This window comes from Prionailurus bengalensis, chromosome D2, assembly GCF_016509475.1.
Source record: "Prionailurus bengalensis isolate Pbe53 chromosome D2, Fcat_Pben_1.1_paternal_pri, whole genome shotgun sequence".
In the NCBI taxonomy this organism is placed as follows: Eukaryota; Metazoa; Chordata; class Mammalia; order Carnivora; family Felidae; genus Prionailurus; species Prionailurus bengalensis.
Window position 1 is genome coordinate 6,607,919 of NC_057351.1, and position 24,602 is coordinate 6,632,520.

The 24,602-nt window shown below is 49.1% G+C and overlaps 1 protein-coding gene across 2 annotated transcripts in view; it reads right to left on the reverse strand.

Moving 5' to 3' along the window:
- SGMS1 (sphingomyelin synthase 1) overlaps window positions 1-22,993 on the reverse strand; it is a 116,473-nt gene extending 93,480 nt beyond the window's left edge. Inside the window, exon 1 of one of the 2 annotated variants that reach the window (XM_043596149.1) lies at window positions 22,913-22,993. The gene's annotated coding sequence lies outside the window, so the exon portion shown is untranslated. Of the gene's footprint in view, window positions 1-9,588; window positions 9,813-22,912 lie in introns of those variants that run through there. The other variant, XM_043596150.1, reaches the window with a different exon arrangement.
- Between the last annotated feature and the right edge of the window lie 1,609 nt (window positions 22,994-24,602).

Sequence of the window (24,602 nt, forward strand, 5' to 3'; positions counted from 1 at the left end):
CGTATGTGCTGTAGAAGTCTGCACGTGGACAGCGGCCAGGGGACCGGGCAGCAGAATGCGCGCGGCCACGCCCACTGTGGGGCAGGAGCTATGCCGAGGGCTTTCTGTGGGCTGTGGTGGGGCACGGGCGGGTGTAGACACAGGCTCTGTAGAGGGATCAGTCCCTCTAGCGGACTCGAGTCACAGTTTAAAAACAACAACTCCCAGCCTCCCTGCTCCCCACCACGGACATGCCATGTTTGGAGACTGTGGTCCAGGCGGTTTCAGAGAAGGAAGCTCCTCGGAACACGGTGGCAGCCTGAGAAGGAAGAAGTCGGGAGGACACGGTGGGGGCTAAGGACAGGCCTGGACTTGAATCCAGGGCCGGGAAGAGTAGCTCTTCACGCACAGAGAGCATTAGATGTCTTTCTGTTTTCCACCTGCTGGTCGGCTCCCTGCAGGGTCACTGGGACGCAGTGGTTTTTGCACCAGACGCCATCTGGCCATCCTAACACCCCGGAGTCTGTGGAACACTGTGCCCCCCAACCTCCCCGATCTGGGCTGGCTGGTGAGGACTGGTTTCTGGGTTGGAAACATTCATTTCCATATCTCCACCCGAGGCACGGACGGACACAGTCAGAGTAAACAACATCAGGCTCCTGACCCTCCCGAGGACTCCGCTCCTGGAAGTGAATGCTAAGGCTGTAAGAAGGTGACTCTCCCGGGTGACCTGCTAGACAAGTCTTCCTCCAACGGCTGCTCAACCACGCAAAAATCTATTACTGTCAACAACGTGGACGGCAGGAAAACTTCCAGCTTAACAGTGTCAACAAAGTATTAAAAAAGCAGTCTTGTATGAATAGATTTTAAAAGGAACCACAGCTTCCAGAACCCCAAATGCCCAAAAGACGGACATATCATCTTGACAACCAAGTAACCGCAGACTTCTTTTATTTAAAACTTTATTTCCTTGTATTTATTTAAAACCTTTAAAAGAATCTTAGCAATAAAAAACCACAGTGGGGGCACCTGTGGCCCAGTCAGTTAAGCATCTGACTTTGGCTCAGGTCATGATCTCACAGTCCGTGGGTTCAAGCCCCACGTCGGGCTCGGGGCTGACAGCTCACAGCCTGGAGCCTGCTTCGGATTCTGTCTCCCTCTCTCTCTGCCCCTCCCCCGCTTGTGCTCGGTCTCTCTGTGTCATAAAAAATTTTAAAAAAACACACAATGAAAAAAACCAGTGACATTCTGGCTATGAACTGCTCTGACTGGGGGCTTCTCTGGCTGCTAGGTAATCTGTGTGATTTCCTGACAATTGCAGGATAGGCTCCCTAGCGAAGCCGGAATGGGTGAGATGACGTTGTAACTACAACGATGTGTCCCGGCTCGCTTTACTCATGCTCACGGGAGTCACTCACAGGACGAACCCCGCATTTCCAGCATGAATAAGCACTGAGCTACACTCCGTTTTTCTCAACACTTTCGAAGCAGCAGAAGGAGCACACGCACAAACCGAAAAACACACGAGACTGGTACTGCAACGGACATCACACCCTTGCCTCACCAGTCCCAGAGACGAGCACGCTCACGGTGAAGACGGGCGCCAGCCGCGAAGCAAGCGTGTCTGCAGGGTACCGTCCCCTAGAGGACTCGCCGGGGTGGCCCCTTAGCCTTGCGGTTCATCAGCAAGACGATCAGGAGACGGCACATGCTAACCGCACTCACGGTGGCGTTAAAATAAAAATGCCAGCTGAACACGTGTGGGGAGAAGTACAAACCGTCACGTAGCCCAGAGGCTGGAATCTGCTGGCCATGTGTTTGCTCGAAGCAGAATTCACGAGGAACCCCACAAGCAATCCCAAGAAAGCATGGTGGGCATGGGACGGAGCTACGTTCTGTGGCTTCCTGGGTGGCTGACACCGCAGCGTGAGGTGGGGGTGGGGGGGGGCTCTGCGGGGGTCAGGGGCCAGGGCAAGGCGAAGCGCGGTCTGGAACCTAACGGTCGGATCTCAAAGGCGCACAGACGGCCCCGGCACAGTGACAGGATCCCCCACGGACCCGCTCACCCCGCACATGTCTTTTGGTCCCTTTCGGGGTCTGGTCTTCTCTCCCAAGTGAGAAGGGGTGAGGGGTCTACCCGGCCCTCACGTCCGGTACCCACAGAGCAACCACGCTGCTGGTGGAAACCGGCGATTCCAGTGAAATGAAGGCTCTAGGAATTTCTGGGAGGGGGATCGGATGTTTTTTCAGAGAGGAAGACTACACCCACGAGACCTATTTAAATCAGTACATCAAAGAATTCATCACACACCAAGCTTAAACTGTGAAGAATACAAGCCCATGGACACGGGTCAGGAGGTGCACTGTTCTGTTCTACTTTGACACTTTTATTAAATCGCTCTGCTCCCTCTGTGTCCGAGATGTGTCTGGGCCTTTCGGCGGGACTCCGTTTCAACCTGCAAAAACCTATCTTCACGTCTGGTGACTCGGCACAAGTCTAGAACCCGCGATCTCGCTAGCAAACAGTGCGGCACGCGACCCGGCAGAAGCAAATACACGGTCAGCCTTCGAGCCCTTTCAACATGCCTGTCGCAGCTCAGGGAATTTTCTAGTCTCACCCACATCTGAGAAAGCAAAGTGATGCGGAAGAACCCTAAGCGGGGAAATCATCGAATCGGGCTTCAAGAATTGTGGCCATGGCACCACCTAGGACTCTACGTTGTCTGTCATCTCCTTCGTCCATCAGTAACCTGACTTTCAGCTCGTCTGGATGATCAACCTCTTTCCTTCTGACCGCACAGAGGTCTGCGACTCCTGTGTACCCAGCTCAGGGTTCTCTGGTAGAACCACCGAGTTTCCGCCATTATTGCTCTCAACCCAGCAACCCTCAGGCAGCGTGAGGCCAGGAGCGTCTGGCACGTCACCTTCTCTTTCCGTTTAATCAGGGGAGTTAAGCAAGTTTGAAGGGTGGCCTCATGACGGCCTACGAGCACTACGGGGCTTAGCCTGTGTCGCAAATTCCTCAGAAGTGGGTTTTGATCCCCAAGTCCTTCCTCTTCCACGTGCCGCTTGGGCTGTGGCTGCTGCGCTTTGCTCCCGGGCCGTTCCTGCTCTAACAGCGTGAAGTCTCTCCGCTGCTCCAAGAGGAAAGACTTCCACAAACCCAGAGACAGGCAAGTTGCCGGGAGAGCGTACTGACATTCACTCCACTCGAGGGCTCAAGTCCCGTGTTCAGTAGGATGCAAACGATTCAGTTCAAAGGCAGCAGGGACCTTGAGCGCAAAAACGAAATCTCTTTAAGAATCCACTAACAGCTACCCTACAACCAAGCAATTGCACTACTAGGTTTTTATCCAAGGGATGCAGGAGTGCTGTTTCAAAGAGACACATGCACCCCCATGTTTATGGCAGTACTATCGACAATAGCCAAAGTATGGAAAGAGCCCAAATGTCCATCGACGGATGAATGGATAAAGAAGATGTGGTATATCATACAATGGAGTATTACTCGGCAATCAGAAAGAATGAGATCTTGCCATTTGCAACTGCGTGGATGGAACTGGAGGGTATTATGCTAAGCGAAATTAGCCAGTCAGAGGAAGACAAAAATCATATGACTTCACTCCTATGAGGACTTTAAGAGACAAAACAGATGAACATAAGGGAAGGGAAATAAAAATACTATAAAAACAGGGAGGGGGACAAAACAGGAGAGACTCATAAATATGGAGAACAAACAGAGGGTTACAGGAGGGGTGGTGGGAGGGGGGAAATGGGCTAAATGGGGGAGGGGCACCAAGGAATCTCCTCCTGAAATCACTGTTGCACTATATGCTAACTTGCATGTAAATTAAAAAATAAATTATTAAAAAGAAAAAAAAAAAGAGTCCACTAACTAACTCCAACCCTCCAACCTGAGTAAGAGCCTCTTGCTAAGCCAGGGAACTTTTCACTGCTGCGTCTCTCCGGCCAATCCTGGAAGACGAACCGGGCTGCAAAACTCTCTCCCTTTACAAAGCAGAGAGCAGGTGGGCTGTGGGCACCGTGGGCGGCTTGGCCAATCTTTCCACCCACGCCTCATCACACACGCACCAAATCCCTCTAAAGTCAGATACACGAACTTTCCACTGATCTCACGGATGTGCTGCCTGACTCACGGATGGCCTCCGGACTCCTAGAACGCGACTGCCACACCAATGCGGTGACAGGAAGAGCAGTCACGTGAAAGCTTTGCTGCATCTTCCGTGGGGAGGCTGAGCGGGTATAGGAAGTCACTGAGGCTGCAGAGTTCACACGTTTGCGTGTACACGAGGCTGGGGGTGCTGCCTGTACCTTAAGGCACTAGGAAATCTATTAAGAGACCACAATATCAAGAGTAGGATGAGAAAACAGAGTTAATTAAACTGCCCAAGATCAAACGCTCCAAACAAGTTTTTACGGTAGAACAGCTCACAGAGGCAGAAAGGCCCCGGGGCTGGTCCCAGCAGCGGGGTGGGGGTGGGGGGGTGAGTACAGGGCTGGAGAGGGGGGCGGGTAACAGGGCTCTTGCTGTGCCCGCTCTGGAGCGTTTCTGCCCTCGGTGCATGCCACGGGCCTTCCCCACAGGCCACAGTTCACACTTCCTAAGACTCCAGCCTCCTGAATCCTGACCAGGACCCCTTTTCTGTTTCTTGTCTTTCTGCTATTAGAAATCCAATTTCTCTATTCATCCTCTTTCCAAGTCTCACATGTCAGCAAGCCTCGGTTAATCCCACCACCAAAACCAATCAATAGATAAAAGTTAATTAAAAACAAAACAAAACAATGGCTTACCACTGTGCCTACGAACCGGACTGCAAGATTTATGTACGTGGCCTCGTTTATTCCTGCGACTCTCATGAGACAGGGACTGGGTTTTCACAGATAAAGAAACTTGCCCCAAATCACACAGCGGGTTAATTCAGTACGGCCGAGATGCAAACACAGGCTTATCTGACTCCTGAACCCCTGTAAAATACTCCTCCGGGGAACGGAGCAAATGAGATCTTGCTGGGCTGCTAATAAAGTGTAGACACTGTATACGTGTGCACATTCCAGAACGCATGAACTCTCCCAGGCCCTTTCCTAAACAGACCCTTAACGCTCCCTCTGACAGAGCTAGAGCAAAGATCAGGATTCAAATTTCAGGAACACATACTGAAGAGTGAACAAGCAGGGGCTTTCAACCTCAGCACTGATGACATGCGGACTGGACCTTTCATTCCTGGGCGAGGGGCTCCTCCCACGCAGGCAGCCGCTAGCAGCGTCCCGGGCTTCTGCGCACTGAACGTGCACAGCACACTCCTCCCCACCAGCCCGGGAAACCACTGCGTTCAGCTGAGTGCCTCAGATCGCATCACTGTTAGTTAGATCATACTGATACCAAGAAAGAGCGCTTCTAACTTCTAGTTTCATGGAGATTTCTAGGATACCAGACGACAGCTCCTTAAGAGAAAGCACCTGCTGGACTGGATAGAACATACACAACTGAGAACGTGACCCCCTGTGTTTCACTTTACAGGACCCAACGACCATCTTTCAGCCTCTGCGCGAAGGTACGCGTCCCCAGCATCTTCAACCTCTGTTCAAAGTTTCCAGACCCGTGGCCAAACTGGATTACCCCATTCTGGGCACACACTGAAACACAGACCGAGAAACGTACACAGCCTTGCCCAAAGTGGTAAAGGCAGGATCAACAGAGGACTAGCGTCTCACACATACAATTTACATCAGGCTTGGTTTTTAAGCACTTCACGTGGATTATCTAATTTAATCCTTGGACATCTTTGACAACCATATAAAGTAGGTATTACTGACCCCGTTTTATGAATGAAGAGACAGAGGCCCAGAACAGTCAAGTAACTTGCCCGAAGTCAAGCCAGAGTCCCTGCTCTGTTTTTTTGTTTTTTAAGTTTGTCCACTCATTTTGAGAGGGAGAGAGAGAAAGAAAGAGGGAGGGAGGGAGGGGCAGAGAGAAAGGGAGAGAGAATTCCAAGCAGGATCCATGTTGTCAGCGCAGAGCCTAACTCGGGCTCGAGCCCATGAACTCTGAGATCATGACCTGAGCCAAAACCAAGAGTCGGACGTTCAACAGACTGAGCCCCCAGGCGCCCCCGAGTCCCTGTTCTTTACCACCATCTCCAGTGCTCCAGAGAACTCAGGGACCGTCGCCTCCTTGGTTCTAAATACTCCACCTCCGCCAGTGCGTGAGGTCTTTCCTCCAACTGTTATCAAGGGCCCCACACCGCTGGCACCTTGCGCGAGGCTGACGTCACCCTCCCGACCATCCCCCTTTGGGACAAGACGCAAACCCACTTGTCCCACCTACATCTGTCCCACCTTGAGCAAAGAACACAGAGCACTTTTGTTAACTGTCTGGCTGAGGCCGACCTGTCATCGCCTACGGCAATGCTGACATACCTGTCCGGTCACCACCAAAAAGGAAATGAGGTCAGATGGAAAGGAGTGACGCTGGATACCGAACGTCGCCACTCTTTCTAAATCGATCGCTACCCGTCTTTTCAAGACTGTCAGTTATAGTTCTGCTAGATGATGCCAACGTAAGCCCTGAGTGTCAAGTTTCCAGAACTGACCATCCCCCCCACCCCCAGTTTTGAAAGCCAAGCTGCCCGGCACACTTCCTCCTCTCCATGATTTTCGCAAGATAACCCCCCAGGGGTGTTATCATCACACCGGCATGTGCTTTCAACATCCTCCAGAACTCAAGTCACTTAGTGCGGCGAGGATTTAGACAGGTTTCGGGAGGAGGCCACGGCATTGGCATCTTGCCACGGAAGGCAGGTGGGCGTTCTGTGTCAACAGATGGTGACGACGACAAGGTGGGGGTGTGAGCGGTACCCAGTTCTGGCATAGATACTGCAGCTCACGGCCTCGTTCTCTTTCATTGGGACATCCCAAGAGACGACCCAGCAGATGGACCCTCCAGCTGTCGGCCGCCCCTGGTGAGACACACGGAGACTTCGTCACCTTCGCCTGACAAGAAAAGTCGTAGCGCGCGGAGCGTGACCTTCACGACCTCACCGTTCCTAATAGACAGGTGCGACGCTAACCTGTGTGCTGAAAACAAGTTTAAAAATGTGTCATATCACGGACAAATTACTGCGGGTGCACGCTCACACGCAGAGAATACCACCGCTGGATGTCCACGGACCAGGCGGCTTGATTCGACAACGACAGAACTCCTGAGCTGCCCTTGCCCTTGGGTGAATGAGGAGCAGGAAGAATCTGCAAGTCCACAATGAAAAGGGCTTCAAAGAAAAAAAAAAACCAGTAGAAAGTCACCCTAAATCAGTAACTATGAGGCGGTCACATGCGCTAACAGGTTCATCGAGAAAAGGGCTTTGCTTGGTTAATATTTGAAGACCATGGGCTCCCAAAGTAAATGCGTTATTCCTTGAACTCCGGCATTTTGGCACGGGGGCAACAAAGAGCGTTTAAAATCACACACACACACACACACACACACACACACACACACACAGAGCGTTTAAAATCTCACACACACACACACACACACACACACACACACACACACACAGAGCGTTTAAAATCTCACACACACACACACACACACACACACACACACACACCTGCTCTGAAGAAACTCCTGTGGATTATTTCACATGGAAAAATGACCAAATCTTAAACGCCACCTTCGAGTGTAAACCCAGCTCACCGGCTGTGAAATCTGGAGATGATGTAACCTTGCCAAAGCTGCTTCTTCAACTATAAAACAAACAATACCTCTATCCCTCGGCAATAATGTAAACATTAAATGAGGTATGGGCGTAAAGCATCTCACTGCCTGATAATAGCAGGTCCTTAAATGCCCGGCCCTGTCACAATTATTAGGCAAAGCTCAAATCAAAATCGAATTTATGGGCGCCTGGATGGCTCAGTCGGTTAAGTGTCCAACTCTTTTTTTTTTTTTTTTGGATGTTTATTTATTTTTGAGACAGAGAGAGACAGAGCACGAACCGGGGAGGGTCAGAGGGAGGGAGACACAGAATCCAAAGCAGGCTCCAGGCTCCAAGCTGTCAGCACAGAGCCCGACGCGGGGCTCGAACCCACGGACTGTGAGATCGTGACCTGAGCCAAAGTCGGATGCTTAACCGACTGAGCCACCCAAGCGCCCCTAAGTGTCCAACTCTTGATCTCAGGGTTCCTGACTTCAAGCCCTGAGTGGGGCTTCTCTCTCTCTCTCTGCCCCTTCCCCATATTCTCTCTCTCTCAAAATAAATAAACTTGAAAAAGGAAACTTAAAAAAATCTAAGTTTATTTCATCCCTTTAGATTTTAGACACTGGAGAGATTTACCAAAATATTTTCCCCTTGTCACCGCCTGTGGGGGGAGTTTTCCAACTACCCCAGGGCGCTTCACGCCATTTCTTTCGATATCACAGGCTGGTCCTCAAAAGAACCAGGATTCCGTGTTGTCACATCTCACACAGAGGCACTTGATGAGTTAAAGTCAGAGCGACAGAGCAACAAGCCTGTGAGCTTGGACACAGCGCTACCCGGAGGTCAAGGTGTAACTAATTAAAAATTCCATCCAATTAATTTAATTACTACATGTGGATTTCTTTCTAGAGAGGTTTCCTTCCCAGAGCTACGAAGTCAGCTGCAAAGCGCCGTTCTGCCACAGGGCCTGTCGGCTTGCAGTCGTCTCTGTCTCCGTGAATGAAGGAGAAGGGCACCACTCACAGCTTCGCCATTCACGTTCGCAACTTCGCGGTTCAGTTTACAACCTTCCCGCCACCCGCTCCGCTACCAGGACGCCCTCGGCCCGCCTTGCCTGGACGGTCCGTGTTTCCGACGGCGACACACGCCTGTGGCACTGTGTGCGTCCTCAGCCAACCAGAATAATCACGAGATTCGGCTTCTCCTGTCCCGGACACCTCCCCACCCCCTCGCAAAAACATACTTCACGTACAGCACACAAACAAATCTCGGTGCAGTGGCGGACTCGTATTCGACACAGGAAGATTTTTAAGGAAGTTCCACGATTTTATTTCTACGTACAGTTTCAAGGGAGAAGGCAACAGGGTGGAGAGGGGACTGGACGGAGACCTCAGGTCCCCGGGCTGTCACTTCGGTGTGACTTGGCCGCCGCGCAGAGCAAGCACCCACGGGGCCGGGGGCGCCAGGCCGGGCATTCTGCGGGGACTTCTATGCGCCGGTCACGCGAGCACTTGCTGGCCACAACGCTCAGGGCGCGTGGCGGTGGAGTAAACACGCGGAGCACGTGCTGCCCTGGCCCCGGCTCCCCGCCAGCACGGGAGCTCGCCGGGGACGTTCGGCAGGCACGGGCGCTGGACCTTGAGGGGGGACTCCCCCAAACCCAGGAACCTGGCCGTCCGCGCAAGCCCGCCCGCCCGAAAGGCTGCCCCGGGGACGCGCGACGCCCCCAAGCGGAGCCGGGCCCCGCGCACGTGCGGCGCGTCCGCGCACGCCGCCTCCCGCACCCGGGCCCGCCCGCACCCGGGCCCGCCGTCTCCGCCAGCGCGGCGCGCGGCGCGCACCGCGCACGGCACCCGATCCGCGCCACGCGTCCCCGAAGGCGCACGCTTACGTCTCCGGTCCCCGGGGGCGATCTCGGGACGGTTCCTGGGGCGCCGAGTGAGCGCGCGCGCGGCCCCGGCGGGGAGGGGGACGGAGGGGGGCGCCCCGGGCCCTGCGCCTCGCCCCGCGGCCTGGCCGGCCGGCGCGCGCCGACCCCGACACGGACACCCGCGCGGGGCTCCGGGGCGCGGGCAGCTGGCGCGCCGACTGCCGCTCCCGAGGCTCCGCGCGGAGGCCGCGGGCGTGGCCGGGCGGCGGAGGGTTTTTGGAATGCAGGGTGTGGCCGTCTAACACAGCAAAAAAGAAATGAGTCAGCCCGGCCAGTCCTAACCAATAAGCGTGTTCACTGGCGGCTAAGGCGGAACTTTCCTTTCTTGATTTATATCGGGCTTCGGGGCCGTTTTACAGCCTTTAAAACAAAAAAAAAAAAACAAAAAAAAATCTTTTTTTTTTTTCTAACTTCAGCCTCTAACAACTTCAAGGAAATGGTGGATGGCTCTTCAGAAACTCTTTCCAAACAAGAATTAATCTTGTTATGAAATACTTGAGCAGTGGATGGACGCTGATTTCCACTCCTTCAGGGAAAAGTTCTCGAGTTAGGCGGTGATTCTGGATGTAATGAGCATGGGATCTGGGATCACGGCAGATTCAGACCTGACCTCTGACACGAATGACCTTGGGCAAGTTAATTATCTGCAGAGAAGGGGGACCAAACACCCGCCTGACACGGCTTGTGGGACAGCTCGTATGTCACAATACATGGGCAGCGTTTTTGGCACAGTGCTGGACATACAGCAGGCACTCAACGGTGCTGTCTTGTCCCTCTAAGCTCTGAGTCAGAATCACCAAAACTATGGACCAAGTGGCCTTTAAAAAAAAAGTCTTTTCAATGTTAAAATATCCAAATAATTTTAGAGCTGAAATAGTACTCTGGTGTTGTATGGTCTGAGTCCCTTATTTGAGTGATTAAAAAAAAAAAAAATTAAAGAGGAGTGCCTGGGTGGCTCCGTCTCCGCTCAGGTCATGATCTCAGGGTTTGGTTGCTGGGATTGAGTCCCAGGTGAGGCTGATTAGAGCCTGCTTGGGATTCTCTCTCCCTCTCTCTCTCTCTCTCTGCCCCTCCCCTGCTCGCACGTGTTCTCTCTCTCTCTCTCTCTCTCTCTCTCTCTCTCTCTCTCAAGATAAACTTTTTTTTTTTAATTAAAGAAACTTTTGATTCAGATCCTTGGATTTGGTGTTATACAATAGGAGCTTTACTACCAAAAAAAAAAAAAAAGGCTTAAAATGGAAATGATTTCATTGACGCCACAGTAAATCAACTGTTAAAAAAGTAAGAATGATTTTCAAATACTCTTTCCATCTGGGTTACTGTGCCCTAAACATAACTCTGGAGGAAAAATACTTAAAGGAAACTTTAGGTAACTGGGAATTGGCAAATCACAGAAGCCTCCAGAACCACCAGGTTCTGTGGACCAGTAAAGAAAGGAGTTGATGGTTAGTGGGAGTAGAGAGTTTTAGCAGAGTAAGAATTTTTTTTTTAAGTTACAAAGAAAATCTTCTTGGCTTTGGAGAAGATCTCCTAAGTTTAACTTTCGCACATTTGTTCAGAACCAGTCATTCTATGGGCCAAAATGTCTTCAAAATACTCAACAGCAAAGATGAGATCTAGAGTGAGATCAAAGACCCTTTCTGAACTGGGATTTTCTGCAAACCAGCATGTAAGAGTGAAAGAACAGGGCACCAGGAACCCAGAGCTGCAGCTCTAATCCCAGCTCTGCCCATGAGTGACCAGGAAGCCAGCCCTAAGCAAACTGCTTCATCATCTCTCTTAAGGGCTCTAAGAATTCCTCCACCTGACAGACCAACGTTATGGTCAAAAAGGGCAGGTGCAAGGTAAGCCTACGACCTCACACTGATGCTTAGTAACCGGCATACATTCGCCCAGTCTAGATGATGAAGCTGAAAATCTCTGTTGACTCTCACATAAAAGTAATCTTATCATCCTGGATGCTTTAAGTTAAATTCTGGAGTCATCTGAGCCCTGCCCCTTTCCAGAGAATTCAGTATCAACAGGTATGATGAGGGCCTCCTATGTGGGCTTCACATATCTGTACCGTTTTCCCCCATTCCCAGCTCATGCACTCATCCCCCTATGCCAGGTCACCAAGGCTGGGTGTCCCTTGAATGCTGTTCCAGCGGCCAGGTCCCTCCCTCTGTGCTCCTAATGCATCATCGCCAGCACCTGATAAATGTGAAAGTCCAGCATGCCACCATGTCGTAAACCTTCCCTCTCTCTACCAATTAACCTGGTTTTATAGCAGAGATCAAAAGGAAAATATCTGCTTTATAGGCAACTTTCCTCAAACAGTCACGCAAATTAATATGTATTTTTAAGCACAGTGATTTTCTGTTTACAAAACTATTATAACCAGTTATACTGGCCAAACTGATAATATGTTGGCTGTTACACCATGAATAGCTCTTTTATATCAGAAGGATACACACACACACACACACACACACACACACACAACCTACAGGTATGCGAGCAACTCCGTAAACAACACCTACAGTCTCGAAAATGCAATTGTCCGTGTGTGTAGACATACACAGATACAGTGAAGTACATGAAAGAGGAAGGGAAAGTAGCCGTACAGGAAAGAGAGAGACAATTAAGTTTGCTTCTGTTGCCTAGGATCCAGTCAAACTTAAAATTCATAGCCTGGGTGCTCTGTCTAGGAAGCAAAGCTTAAAAATATGTTCACCTGCAACCATAACTCAAGGCACTTAAAAGACGGTTACAGTGACCTTTATGCTTGGGGAATGAGGACACAGTTGCCAATGCTGTTGGAATGTTCTCACCGTAGAAAAAGGATAACTGTTTCTAGGAGGTCTTTTTTCCCTAAAATTATTATGCAAAGTACAGACTATCATTGCACAGTTCAAAAAAAGTGACCATGAGCCCACGGGGCCCAGGCCACGGTGTCAGTCATTCCAAAGCTGGCCTCCAACTGTCTAACAGCCATCTTCCACCTTGAAAACCCTCAGTCAAATAACCCAACTGGTCTCCTGTTCCCTCGAAGCAGCAGGCACAGTACATACAGGCTCCGGGGCTGATGACCTTCAACTCGCCCTTCATACTAGTTGTCACCTTCTAGACACTTCCATTTCCTGGAACCCTCCTCACGGGGTCAAGCCTTAGACAACTCTCCTTTCCTCCAAATGCCTACCGACCTTATTCTTTATAACTCCATCCCGAAATGGACTTCCAGAACTGTGGCATCTTCCTTCTTCCTGAGACCCCTGACCTTTCTCTCCCCCCAGATGACAAAAGTCCATCGGAGGAAGAGATCGTGTTTCAAAGACCAGGACGTAACAGATTCTGAAGAAACAGCTGTCATTGAGATACATGGTGTTTCAGTTCTACAACGGCCGCAGAGGAGAAAGGAAAACTTTCCTTCTGACTGCTGCCCCCTCGAGAGTAAGCAACCATTGATGGCTGTTCAGACCAGTTGGCAAGCAGACCTCAAGTGGCAGGCGCGTTTCTCTGCTCTTTATGACATGCCCCAACGATACAGAGCGCCACTGCCGAGACAGAGCGAACCGGATGCTTCCTAAAGGGAAGTACAGTTTACAAAAGAGTGTCATCACATAAAGTCTCAGTTCCTCCAACACTGGCCCACTGAAGGAAACAGAGGCACTAAGTCATTTCACCTTCCGTTGCTGGAAAGGAACACACGCACACACATCTGCCAATCTTGCCAAAGTACCAATTGCTCCTTAAAGACAAACATCTCTCGCAATGTACACGGTGCAGCCACGAGCCTCCACTGGGTCACCTGCAGGTGCTCGCAACTGTAAGTGGTAGCAAAGGGCAGTGCTTCGAGGCAACTCCCAACTACTAGAATCATCACTTGAATTTCTGTGTTTATTTGGTTTAAAATCTACACGTCATAAGATGCGTGCGTTAGAGCAAACTCCGGTCAAGAGTCGTTAATCCTCTTTCTCTCTTTTTTACAAAGTTTTTATTTTAATCATCGGGTATTCATCACAACAAGTGCACTCCTTAATCCCCATCGCCTTTTTCATCCATCTCCCCCCACCTCCCTTCTGGTGATCATCAGTGTGTTCTAGGAGTCATTCATTCTCTCTCTCTCTCTCTCTCTCTCTCTCTCTCTCTCTCTCTCTCTCACACACACACACACACACACACACACACACACACACAGTCACTAGCACCCTTTGATTTTGCTAATACATTTCTGCTTTTATGAACTGGGAATCAACACCACCATTGTTCTCAAAAAGGTATGTCCTCAATCAGCTGTCCTACTATGTAATTATATTTATTATAATTGCCATGACAAAGACACAACTTCTTCAGTATTCCAAGTCTAAACAACCCCATAAGTTAGTCAGCATTCTTTAACTTGCAGGTAACAGAAATGGCACGTGGAGCATCATGGGTAAGAGCGAGGTGCACTGTGTGGACTCTAAGTAGCCCAGCAACAGGAAAGCCACAGGGCAGCTGGGCTTGAGGACGTACGCGAAATGGCTCCAGCAGGGCAAAGTGGCATCTCTGCTCCTACAGGTCGGTTCCATTCTCCCTTCCTGAAACCTGCCTTCTTCCACTTACCTCCCAGCTCTGCCCCTAAAAGGGATTATCCCATAGTTGGAATTTTTAAGATTCTCAGGAAAAACACGCCCACCCAGTGGTCAAGGTCCCAATTTTGGCCAGTCTACGCTGGAACTACATCGTTGGCTCAGCAGGAAGAGTTGTAAGTTCTCCAGAAGGTGAGTTTCCTTCTCAGGAGTAGAAAGGAGGGCTCATCTGTCTGCCCAAAAAAACACCACCACCTGTCAAGACATTCCATTTTATGTCTGAGCAAGAGGTTATCTAAACAGTCAGTCCTCAACCTGGTAATAAATTACATTCTAAAAGTTCACTTCACTTCTAAGGTCTGAAGTCAATGAACCCTTAGGTGGTACCTGAAATGCATTTCACTAGAGATAAAACGTAGACATTGGCTTCTCTGGCCAGTCTTTAAAAGCCTATTTAACTTATGATGGATCCAAGTACAGTGTTAATAATATTTCTGATACTGTACTCAAACCTCATTCTTCACACTGTTCCTACAGGAAAATGTACTTGAAATTCCACCTGGAACAAGAACAATACGCTCAATTTAATTCATGTGCTGAGCATCCAGTCATGACAGTGGCTCCTACTGTACAGATGTTACTTCCCATTTAAAGTGCACACAACACAGCAAGGCAGGTGTTAACAGCCGTACTGAGCCCACAAGGAAACTGGGCGTCAAGAAGGTTTTGATGCCCAAGGTCAACGGCTAAGATGAGTCAGAGCTGGCTTCAAAGCCATGTATGTTTGACCCCCAAGCTGGGGCTGTCATGTCTGATCTCCATAGCTGACAAACAGGCGTGGGCTTACAGTTGAGGAGACGGAGAGCTAACGTTTCAGACTCTGTAAATATTTAGATTCTCCTGCAAAAAAACGAAGGGACTAGTGGCCAGTCCCTTTCGATAACCAGACATTAACTTTCTATATCCTTCCCAACAGAGGATACTTCTCTGTGTTAGAACAAAAGAAAATATTTCTCTGGGTGAGCCCTCAACTACACTGATTCTTATATTTACATGAAGATCATCGGGAAATCAAAGATCAATAAATAGTGTCTTCAAAACAAAATTATTTTGCTCTGTTGAAAACAGAGGGCACTCTCTATTAAAATGCCCATCTAAGACGTTTTACAAGAAAATTAAAGTTGTTAAAATAACTAATGTCACAGTTATGCCAATATAAACGCAATGGGTGCATTTAACAACATGAACTGTGTTCTACCTTTGAAAAAAAATTTTGGTTAGATAGTATCTAATACATACAAGAAAATACATTTAACATTATTTGTCAGGAAAAATGATATTAAAGTCAACAATCATGAACCTACCACCCAAACTTAAAAGCACACCATTACCAATAAATCACAGCAGTTCCCCGAGTGTTCCTTCTGTCCGACTTGATGACCTTTTCTTTCTGCGTATATTGGACAAAAAAAGTTTGAAAGCCGTTGGTCCAAGATGGGACTTGAATAATAAATTAACCATGTGCCTTTTGAAGTCAAAGTGGAGAGGTGGTCAGAAGTAACAAGACAGAAAGTAGCTGAATTCAATCAGAGAGGAAGGGAGTGGCCAAATCATGCACTGTCTCAGCCCGGAAACTACAGGTTGGACAGACCTGTAGGAACTTTCGGTTTCTCTCCACGGTCCGAAGCCACACCTAGTCGCTAGGAACGTGAAGTCAAGTCAGATCTCCTGAACACCTGTCAGACTGTCAGACACGGGATCTGAAATAAGACAGTTCAACTCCGAATTGTCCCGAACGGAGGTAAGGTATTTACGAAGTCCACGCAGAGCCTTAACACGTCACGGAAAAAAGAATCAGTAACTTCAAGGGGAGAAAAAAATCAACAAAAACAGTCAATAATTTACTGAGAGTTTAATTTTGTTGTAATAAATTAATTAAATGTCAAGCAATTTATACGATGAGGAAAAATTTAAGATAATGTCCTGTGTGATGTTAAGCCGCTTGCAACACGTGTCAAGAGAAAGGACACAGACACTAATCTAGTGGATGAGCTGGTACAAATGGTTTCAGCACAAATGCAAGTGGGGAGTAAGGAAATCTAGCATTCGGCACAAACTACACAGTGCAGTACACACGGGTTGAGGAGGAGGAGGAGAGAAGGGGGAAGATGAGCTTAGGTGGCAGAGAGCAAAGCCACTCCAAGGGTGTCATGAGGATGGCAACAGAGCGGGTCCACCTCCGAGCACGGCCCGCCAGTGACCACGGGACACTGTCTCTAGGACCCAGCCGCCTGCCTTGTTTTACCACTTCCGGATACGCGGCGCCCAGCTCGAAGATTCCTGAGGCTGGGGGCCGGGACTGGACGTCCAGCCCTTGACCCGGGATATGTCCGACAAGTGTCTGAAGAAGGAAATGAGGGGCAAGGGGGGCCGCCCCAAATACCTGGTTAAATGCCTTACTGAAGGGATAACGTGTGATGAAGGTTCACCTCGACAGTGCAGGGGACAGACAGCAACACGACAGCGGGAACGCATCGGTTCGGGCTAAATTACGCTGCAGCATCACAGAGCACCAACGACAGAGAAAGGCTGTCTCTAATTTCTGGCTCCTGTTTGGTTCCTTGGAACTGAGCTGTGGCTGCCCACGTGCTCCTCCCCGGGACGGAGGGGGAAGGAGCACCCCTCCCTGGGACGTGCGGGCCTCGTGGCGGGGACAGGAGCGACGCGGCAGGCCTCCTCTGCTGCTGGGAAATGGCATGTGTCCTCACTAGTCACACTTTTTCGGCCAAAATAAGTCCTCCGGCCAAGATGGCCACGGGGGTCAACCCCCCCTGGGGTGGGAAAGCGGAACCCTCCCCCCTCCCCTCTCCCAAAGGGAAGGAAGGTGGCCGGAAAGCTCTGGCAATAGCAGTAACACAGTCTCCCAGGAAGGGAAGGGAAAATGGCTCAGGAAGTGCTTTCTTCCCATTGGTGACGACGAAAGAAGCTGTCCCTCCATGTCACCTGTCAGGGATCGTCTTACTAGGGCCTCATGACCCTCCCGCCCCAAGCCCTCAGCTCCAACATCAAGTCCGGGGATGCCCTCCACAAGCCAGCCTCCGAGGCCTCTGTTTTACCTGCAAAATGGGGGGAATCCTGCACTCTCCCTAAGAAGGGGTTTGAGATGTGCTTCAGTAAAACCGTGCATTTAAAACACAAGCAGGGGCACCGGAGTGCTCAGTCGATTAAGTGTCTGACTCGTGGTTTCGGCTCAGGTCATGATCTTGCGGTTTCGTGGGTTTGAGCCCCACGCCAGGGTTTTGCGCTGGCGACAAGGAGCCCTCGTGGGATTCTCTCCCCCTCTCTGCCCCTTCCCCACGTGCACTCTCTCAAAATAAATACATGAACTTAAAAAAACAAGTAAAACACACAAGCGCATAAAAGCACCTAGTAAATATAAGATAGTATTATTATTAAATTATGATACTTCTCTCCTAATCTGTATCTTTCCCAAAGCATCTTTAAATTTTACTCAGTTTGTTAAAAAGTGTATAAAGCACACGTATTAATGATGTTTCCTTTGCTTTTCAAACCTGCCGGCTCCTCTGCTCTCAGTTTTTTTCTACACGTGCACACACACACACACACAAACATACACACAAAAACACACTCACACACAAACATATACACAAACACACACATACACTCACACACACTCTCATGCACACACACATACTCACACACACAAACATACACACAAAACACACTCACACACAGACATATACACAAACCCACACATACACTCACACTCTCATGCACACACACACACACACACACACTCACGCACACAAACATACACACAAAAACACACACACACAGACATATACACAAACCCACACATACACTCACACTCTCATGCACACACACACACACTCACACACATACACACAAAACACACTCACACACAGACATATACACAAACCCACACATACACTCACACACACTCTCATGCACGCACACACACACACACACACTCACACACATACACACAAAAACACACTCACACACACAAACATATACACAAACACACACACACTCTCACGCACACACATACACACACACACATACAATCTCTTCCCAATCTCCATTACTTGTTCACTCCCCGACTGGCCGGTTGCTTAAGGCTCTCCAGAGGTTTTGGAAAGAAGAACTATTAATTATCTATCATCTATAACTACTATCTAATTACCCGTGATCCATAACAATTAACTAGTTAATTCTCCCCACAATAAGGGAAATTAAGGAAAACTGAAGACACTCAGAATGTTCATTGGAAGTAGGAGCTAGATCCCAATATGGCTCCCAACAGACAAGAGGAAAGGACAAGGGTGCGACCTGGAAGGCCCCGTCTCTCCCAACGTGCGGATCCACTTGCCTTGCCCCAGAGTGACACCCTCCTCCCCCACCCCTGCCTCACACTGCTCCTTCCAGCTGACGCGCTAAGCACTGCCCAACTCTGTTCCAAGTTCCTGCGCGTGTAACTGGGCAAGTGCACTACAACGCACGCTCAAAGAGGTCCGTCACAGCCGGCTTCACCAGAACGGAAAGTTGAGCACGACCAAAATGCCCACCACTGGGGGACTGGGTACACACATCACAGACCACGTGACGCGTGAAGTGCCGCATGACAACAACAAACACGACGTTAAGTGTGTGTTTATTAACGGTGGCATGCTTTCAGTACACTGTCAATCAACTCAGGTGTTAAAACGATATTTAAAACAAATAATCTGGGGGCGCCTGGGTGGCGCAGTCGGTTAAGCGTCCGACTTCAGCCAGGTCACGATCTCGCGGTCCGGGAGTTCGAGCCCCGCGTCAGGCTCTGGGCTGATGGCTCGGAGCCTGGAGCCTGTTTCCGATTCTGTGTCTCCCTCTCTCTCTGCCCCTCCCCCATTCATGCTCTGTCTCTCTCTGTCCCAAAAATAAAAAAATAAAAACGTTGAAGAAAAAAAAAAAATTAAAAAAAAAAAATAAAACAAATAATCTGTTTTAGGAAGGAAAAAAGGATGAATCTAATCCAGGCTCAGAAAGAGTATGGCAGAATACCGAAACAAAACAAAACAAAGCAAAAAAAACAATGTTACTGATGGTGTCTCTGGGCAGTGATGGTATCGATGAATTTTTCCAGTCTGAATAAGGTTCACATTTTAAAAGTTCTTTCCAATTAGCACTGGTTAACTTTTAGAATTTTTAAAATAGGTATTTTAACTAAAAGGCATTACTCACGGGGTGTCTGGGTGGCTCAGTCCGTTAGGCGTCGTGGACTCTTGATTTGGGCTCAGGTCATGATCTCACAGTTCGTGAGTTCGAGCCCCATGTTGGCCTCTGCACTGACGATGTAGAGCCTGCTTCGGATTCTCTCTCCCACTCTCTCTCTGCCCCCTGTCCCCAGTGCATGCACACGCGATCTCTCTCTCTCTCTCAAAAGTAAATAAACTTAAGAAAACCAGAAAAAGGCATTACTCACAAAACACCCACTTCAGATGTCATCTGCTCCTAAAACTCTCCCTGGCCTCATCACTCCTGCCACACAGGTAACTTCTCTCTCCTGTTGAGTTTCCAGAGTAGTTAATATACCTCTAATGACACTGACTGCATGTGTTTTGAAATCACAGCTTTCTATGTTTGCACTTGATCGGTTTTGACGTGGAATGAGCCGTCTTATTTGTACTGGAATCCACCCCCATAACCCACAAGTCCTAAGTACCGAGCAAACTTCCGAGTGTGGTGACTGGACATCACGTAAGGCTGTACCATTTACACATCTGAAGACCACACACCTAACAGCTCCCTCATCAAACACTCATCTACACTGGGGATGTCCAGAAATAGCATCGGGTCCATTCTGGGGGAAGAAATTATAAATCAGAATATTTTCTGCACGGTGAGGTTTCTCTGTTGGTCATTTTTCCCATGTCTGCTTTCACAGCCACCAAAGACACCCTTATTCAACTTGAGACATGGGGCAATATTTCCTTTTTTAAACCAATTTTAATGTTTATTTATTTACTTTTGAGAGAGAGAGAGAGAGAGAGCACAAATTGGGGGGGGGGGCGGGCGGGGGAAGGACAGAGAGAGAATCTGAAGCAGACTCCAGGCTCTGAGCTGTCAGCATAGAGCCCGACGTGGGGCTCGAACTCATGAACTGTGAGATCATGACCTGAGCCCAAGTCAGATGCTTAACCGGCTGAGCCGCTCGGGTGCCCCATGACGTGGGTTAATATTTCTTATCCAGAGGCAAAGGTCTCCAATTTCTATCCATCAGTTTCTGCTTGAAATGGACAAGAATTACTTTAGCAATAATCCAAGCCCGTCCTTGACTCAGTAGGAACTATAAATATCTATTGTTTTAGGAGGAAATAAGAGAACTAAGTGTTTTAAGATTACGTAAATCTGTTTCAGGGAACCGACAGAAACGAATGTTTTGAAATATGCAAGGCATTTTTTTTTTTTTAAGGTTCAACGAAGAATGTGTTTTGAGAGCTAGGTGGGTGAGATTTAAAAAAAACAACCACCGCAATCTTAGCTGTTCCTTAGCAATCTCAGGCTCCAACTGTTTCCTTCTCAAGGGCGAGCTAGAACACTAAACAAACTGCTTCTGGAAGAAACTCTGAGCAATCTGGTCCAGTTTCCGTTCGGCCCTCCATTCTCCTCCCCAAGATTTTCATCAAGCCTGTGGGAACCTGAAACCGCCCAGATACCGTCTCGTTTTGTTTCTCTCCCTCTGCAGACAACTCACTTTCATTAAAGCTTCCTTTCTGAACCAAAGCAAACCTACGTGCCACCGTGAGTGAGGAGGACCCCCGCCTGCTCGTCCCCGATGAGAGGCGGACTCAGGGGAGCACAGCAAAGGGACAGAAGAGACTCGAGACTGACTCAACCACAAGCACGGTCACCACGCAGCCAGAAGAGACGAGGGGTCCCGCGCCAGTTACGAAGCCAAGGCCGCGCCCGGAGGACTCCAGTCACACGCCTAAGAACAGAGGTGGACGTTCGAAACCCGTCTCAGGACTGGTCTTCAACCCCAGAAGGCATGGGCGCAGGATGGCCTTGAGGTTCCAAAGCAAACCGTGCTTTTATCCACCAAATCAAACCCTTACCACCGGAGCTGAGACAGGCACCTGAAGAACTGTGGCTGAAACACAGCTTCACAGGAAACGTGCCGCCCGTGGTGCTGTTCACACCGGTCCGCCGAGGGCAGACGGTCACGCTCTCGGGGTTTTTGGCAAGCCCGTGGGGAAACACAGCCATCGCTAGAACTCGGATTGTACAAACATACAACTCAAATAAACGAGACTACAGGCAGAGGCAACAAGTGGTCAGAACTCGTCACGGGGGGCTACGCTCAGGGTGTTCTGGGCACTGCGGTACGTGGCCGGTAGCAAAGTGCGGACTGCGGTGTTCCTGCCCAGCCACACTTCCTGGTCCTCCCACACGTGGGGGAGTATTTATGCCACAGACGTGTTGATTATTGATACGTCCAGTACTAACCCACGGCTGCCCGACAGGAGGAGGAAGTTGAGCTGGCCAACTGGACTCACAATATGGGCTTATCATCTGGAAGCCGTGATACAAATATAAGGAACAAAAGCGATTCCGGCGGACCCTTGAACAGCCCTGGGTCAGGGCCGCCAACTTCGGCACAGTCAGAGCCCCCTGTACCACTTTTGACTCTCCAGAAACGTTAACCACTGGCAGCCCACTGCTGACTGAAGCTTTATTGATAACACACTCAATTAACACACATCTTGTATGTTATGTGTACTATATACTGTATTTTTACAGCAAAGCAAGCTGGAGGAAATGTTATGGAGAAAATCCTAAGGAAGAGAAAACCCGTTTATTCAAGTACTGTACTGTAAAAGAAAAAAAAAAAAAAAAAAACAACTGTGGACAAGTGGACCCGGGTGATTCAAAGCCGTGTCACTCAACGGTTAGCTGTACTTTTACGGTGGCCCTATAATGTCCTAGTCATAGCATAAAGTACTGCCCGCAGCCTTTTGCTTTATGAGCGGGATTATCAAATCCAACACACTGATGAGTCAACTCAGCTTGAGGGGCTGAGTAACCACTAAACAGCACAACAGCAAGAGTCAGGCCTCCGACTGTGTGACTCAGAAATACACAACCTTTTCACTAGGCAACCCCGTGCACTGACATTATCATCATCATAACGAAACCAAAATCAACCACATTTAACTGTCAGATAACCAGCAACCATTAATGCCACAGATGTGTACAAGAGGAGATGCACCGAGAGGGTGCAGACAGGGAGCTCTATTTTATTCACAGTTGCCAAGTTCAAGTTTCTTCATATTAACCTCCAAAACGTACCCACCAAAAGTTGGTAAGAAATGGGGCCCATGGAACCGAGGGGAACAAGAATATCTGTATTTGAGAAGAGCTTATTGAGAAGAGGTTAATATAAAAGGAATCTTCCCTTAATCCCTTAAATACTTAGGCTCTATCTCCCCAACCGCTGTTCCCGACCTAAAATGACATGCTTACCAGAAAGAAGAATCGCTCAAATGTGAGCATGAGTTTTTTTGAAGTGTTTGGGTATTTCTTTTTTAAACATTTTCTCTTTCAGACTTTTCAGTCATTTGATCGTGCTATGCTTTTGCCATAGTCTCTTGTACAACATTCACCCAGTAATCGGAAGACTTCCAAGGGGCCAACAAAATTTTACTTACTGATTATTTAAGAAAATTCTTGTCATCTTGGCTTCCTATAAGTTACCAGCTTCTCCCATCATGCCAGTACATTTCCATCACCTGTCGTGAGGAGAAAGGATCTGATGAGGTACATATCTCAGAAAGACCCATTTCTGGGTTTCTGTGTTCTTTTTCTGTTCTCCGTGACCAAAACATGGAGAGAAATAGCCATCTCTTCCTTTGCCCTCAAAATCAAAAAGGAGACAATAACAACATAGGGAGAGACAAACGTAACCCCAAGGGAAAACAAAAAATTTAAAGAGGAGTATTTCTACTGCTGGGTTTGGGGAAGTGAACCCCTAAAATGCCCTCCCGTATGTTCTGGGGAAGAACTTTTAGTCTGTTGCCTGGGAGGAAGCATATCAGAGTCGTCTCCCTCCCGGCCCCACCCCTCCTGGCACATTCTCACAGTGAGCAACGAACGTGTCTGGGGGGATCCCAGGAAACCCTGGCTCAGCGCTCAGCTGCTGCACTGGGCGGGGCAGCAAGGAGCTCCCTCCGGCCCTCCGCAAGCACAGCAACGGCAGCCGGCTTCTCTCCAGCAGGAGCTGGAGGACTGGGTCAAGGCTGCTGGAGTTGAACTCTGTTTCAGTTTCAGAGAAGGAGGTAATTGAAGCCTGCGAGGTCTCCAACCCTGCTTTACCAGTAATTAAGTGACCATCTGTGTTGATTCCCATTTGGATCCTGGCTCTATTTCTCCAATTGTCTACAATTTACAGAACAGGAAAGATCAATCACGAGGGGATCCAGGCCCCCACCCTCAACAGGACACCACACGGTTGACACCGTGGCTCCAGGTCCCACTGCTTCCTGGCCACGTGACCTTGGGGAAGTCCATTCATCTCTTCCCAGCCCCGATTTCTACTTTTCTGAAAGAGGGTCAAATGCCCCCTAGTATACTGTGTGGTTGAGAACATTCAATTAGAGGAAGGATAAAATCTGCCGAGCCAAGCATGCTTTGATCCGACAAGGGTATTGGCCCAGGACCTGGGACACCCACCGCTCAAGGATCAGATTTGCTAACTTACCCAGGCGTACAATTCAAATATTGGAGATTCACGTAAGTCACGGAGCATGTCACATGCTCAGCAAAGTGCCTTCCTTCTTCCAAGAGCAAGGCATTCAGAACAATGCTTTACTTTCAATTTTTACATTTCATAACACTTTAGGGTCCACGTCCCTAAAAGGGACAGGAAGTTCTGCTTTGTTTCCCTTCACAGGGGAGTTCCAAACGAAAACACAACACCTCTGCCAGGCAGAATGCAACTATTGCTTATTTTACACGAAGACTGTATAGCTTTAAGTGGACAAGATGTACAGAACGGGAACCTGTTTCTCTGAGGCCTCAATGTTGTCATTCAGGGAGAAGAGATGCACGCTAATTATGAAATGGCTCCACGCGCTAAGGTGCCATGAGAGACACTGTCGTCTCGGTTATGGAATAGACGGAAGCCTCAAGTTCTCCAAACCGGAAGGGTGTGCGTGTGCACGTGCGTGCGTGTGTGCGTATGTGTGTGTGAGACTAAGGGGGGGGGGCATAAAGAAAGGAGAGAACGGACCAAATGCCGCATAAATCCAGAGAGCCTCCTAGTAACAAAGAAATCTGCCCAGCAGGGAAGGACTGGAGAGTCAAGGTCTTAGAGATTACACCCAGCACTGAGAGGACGGA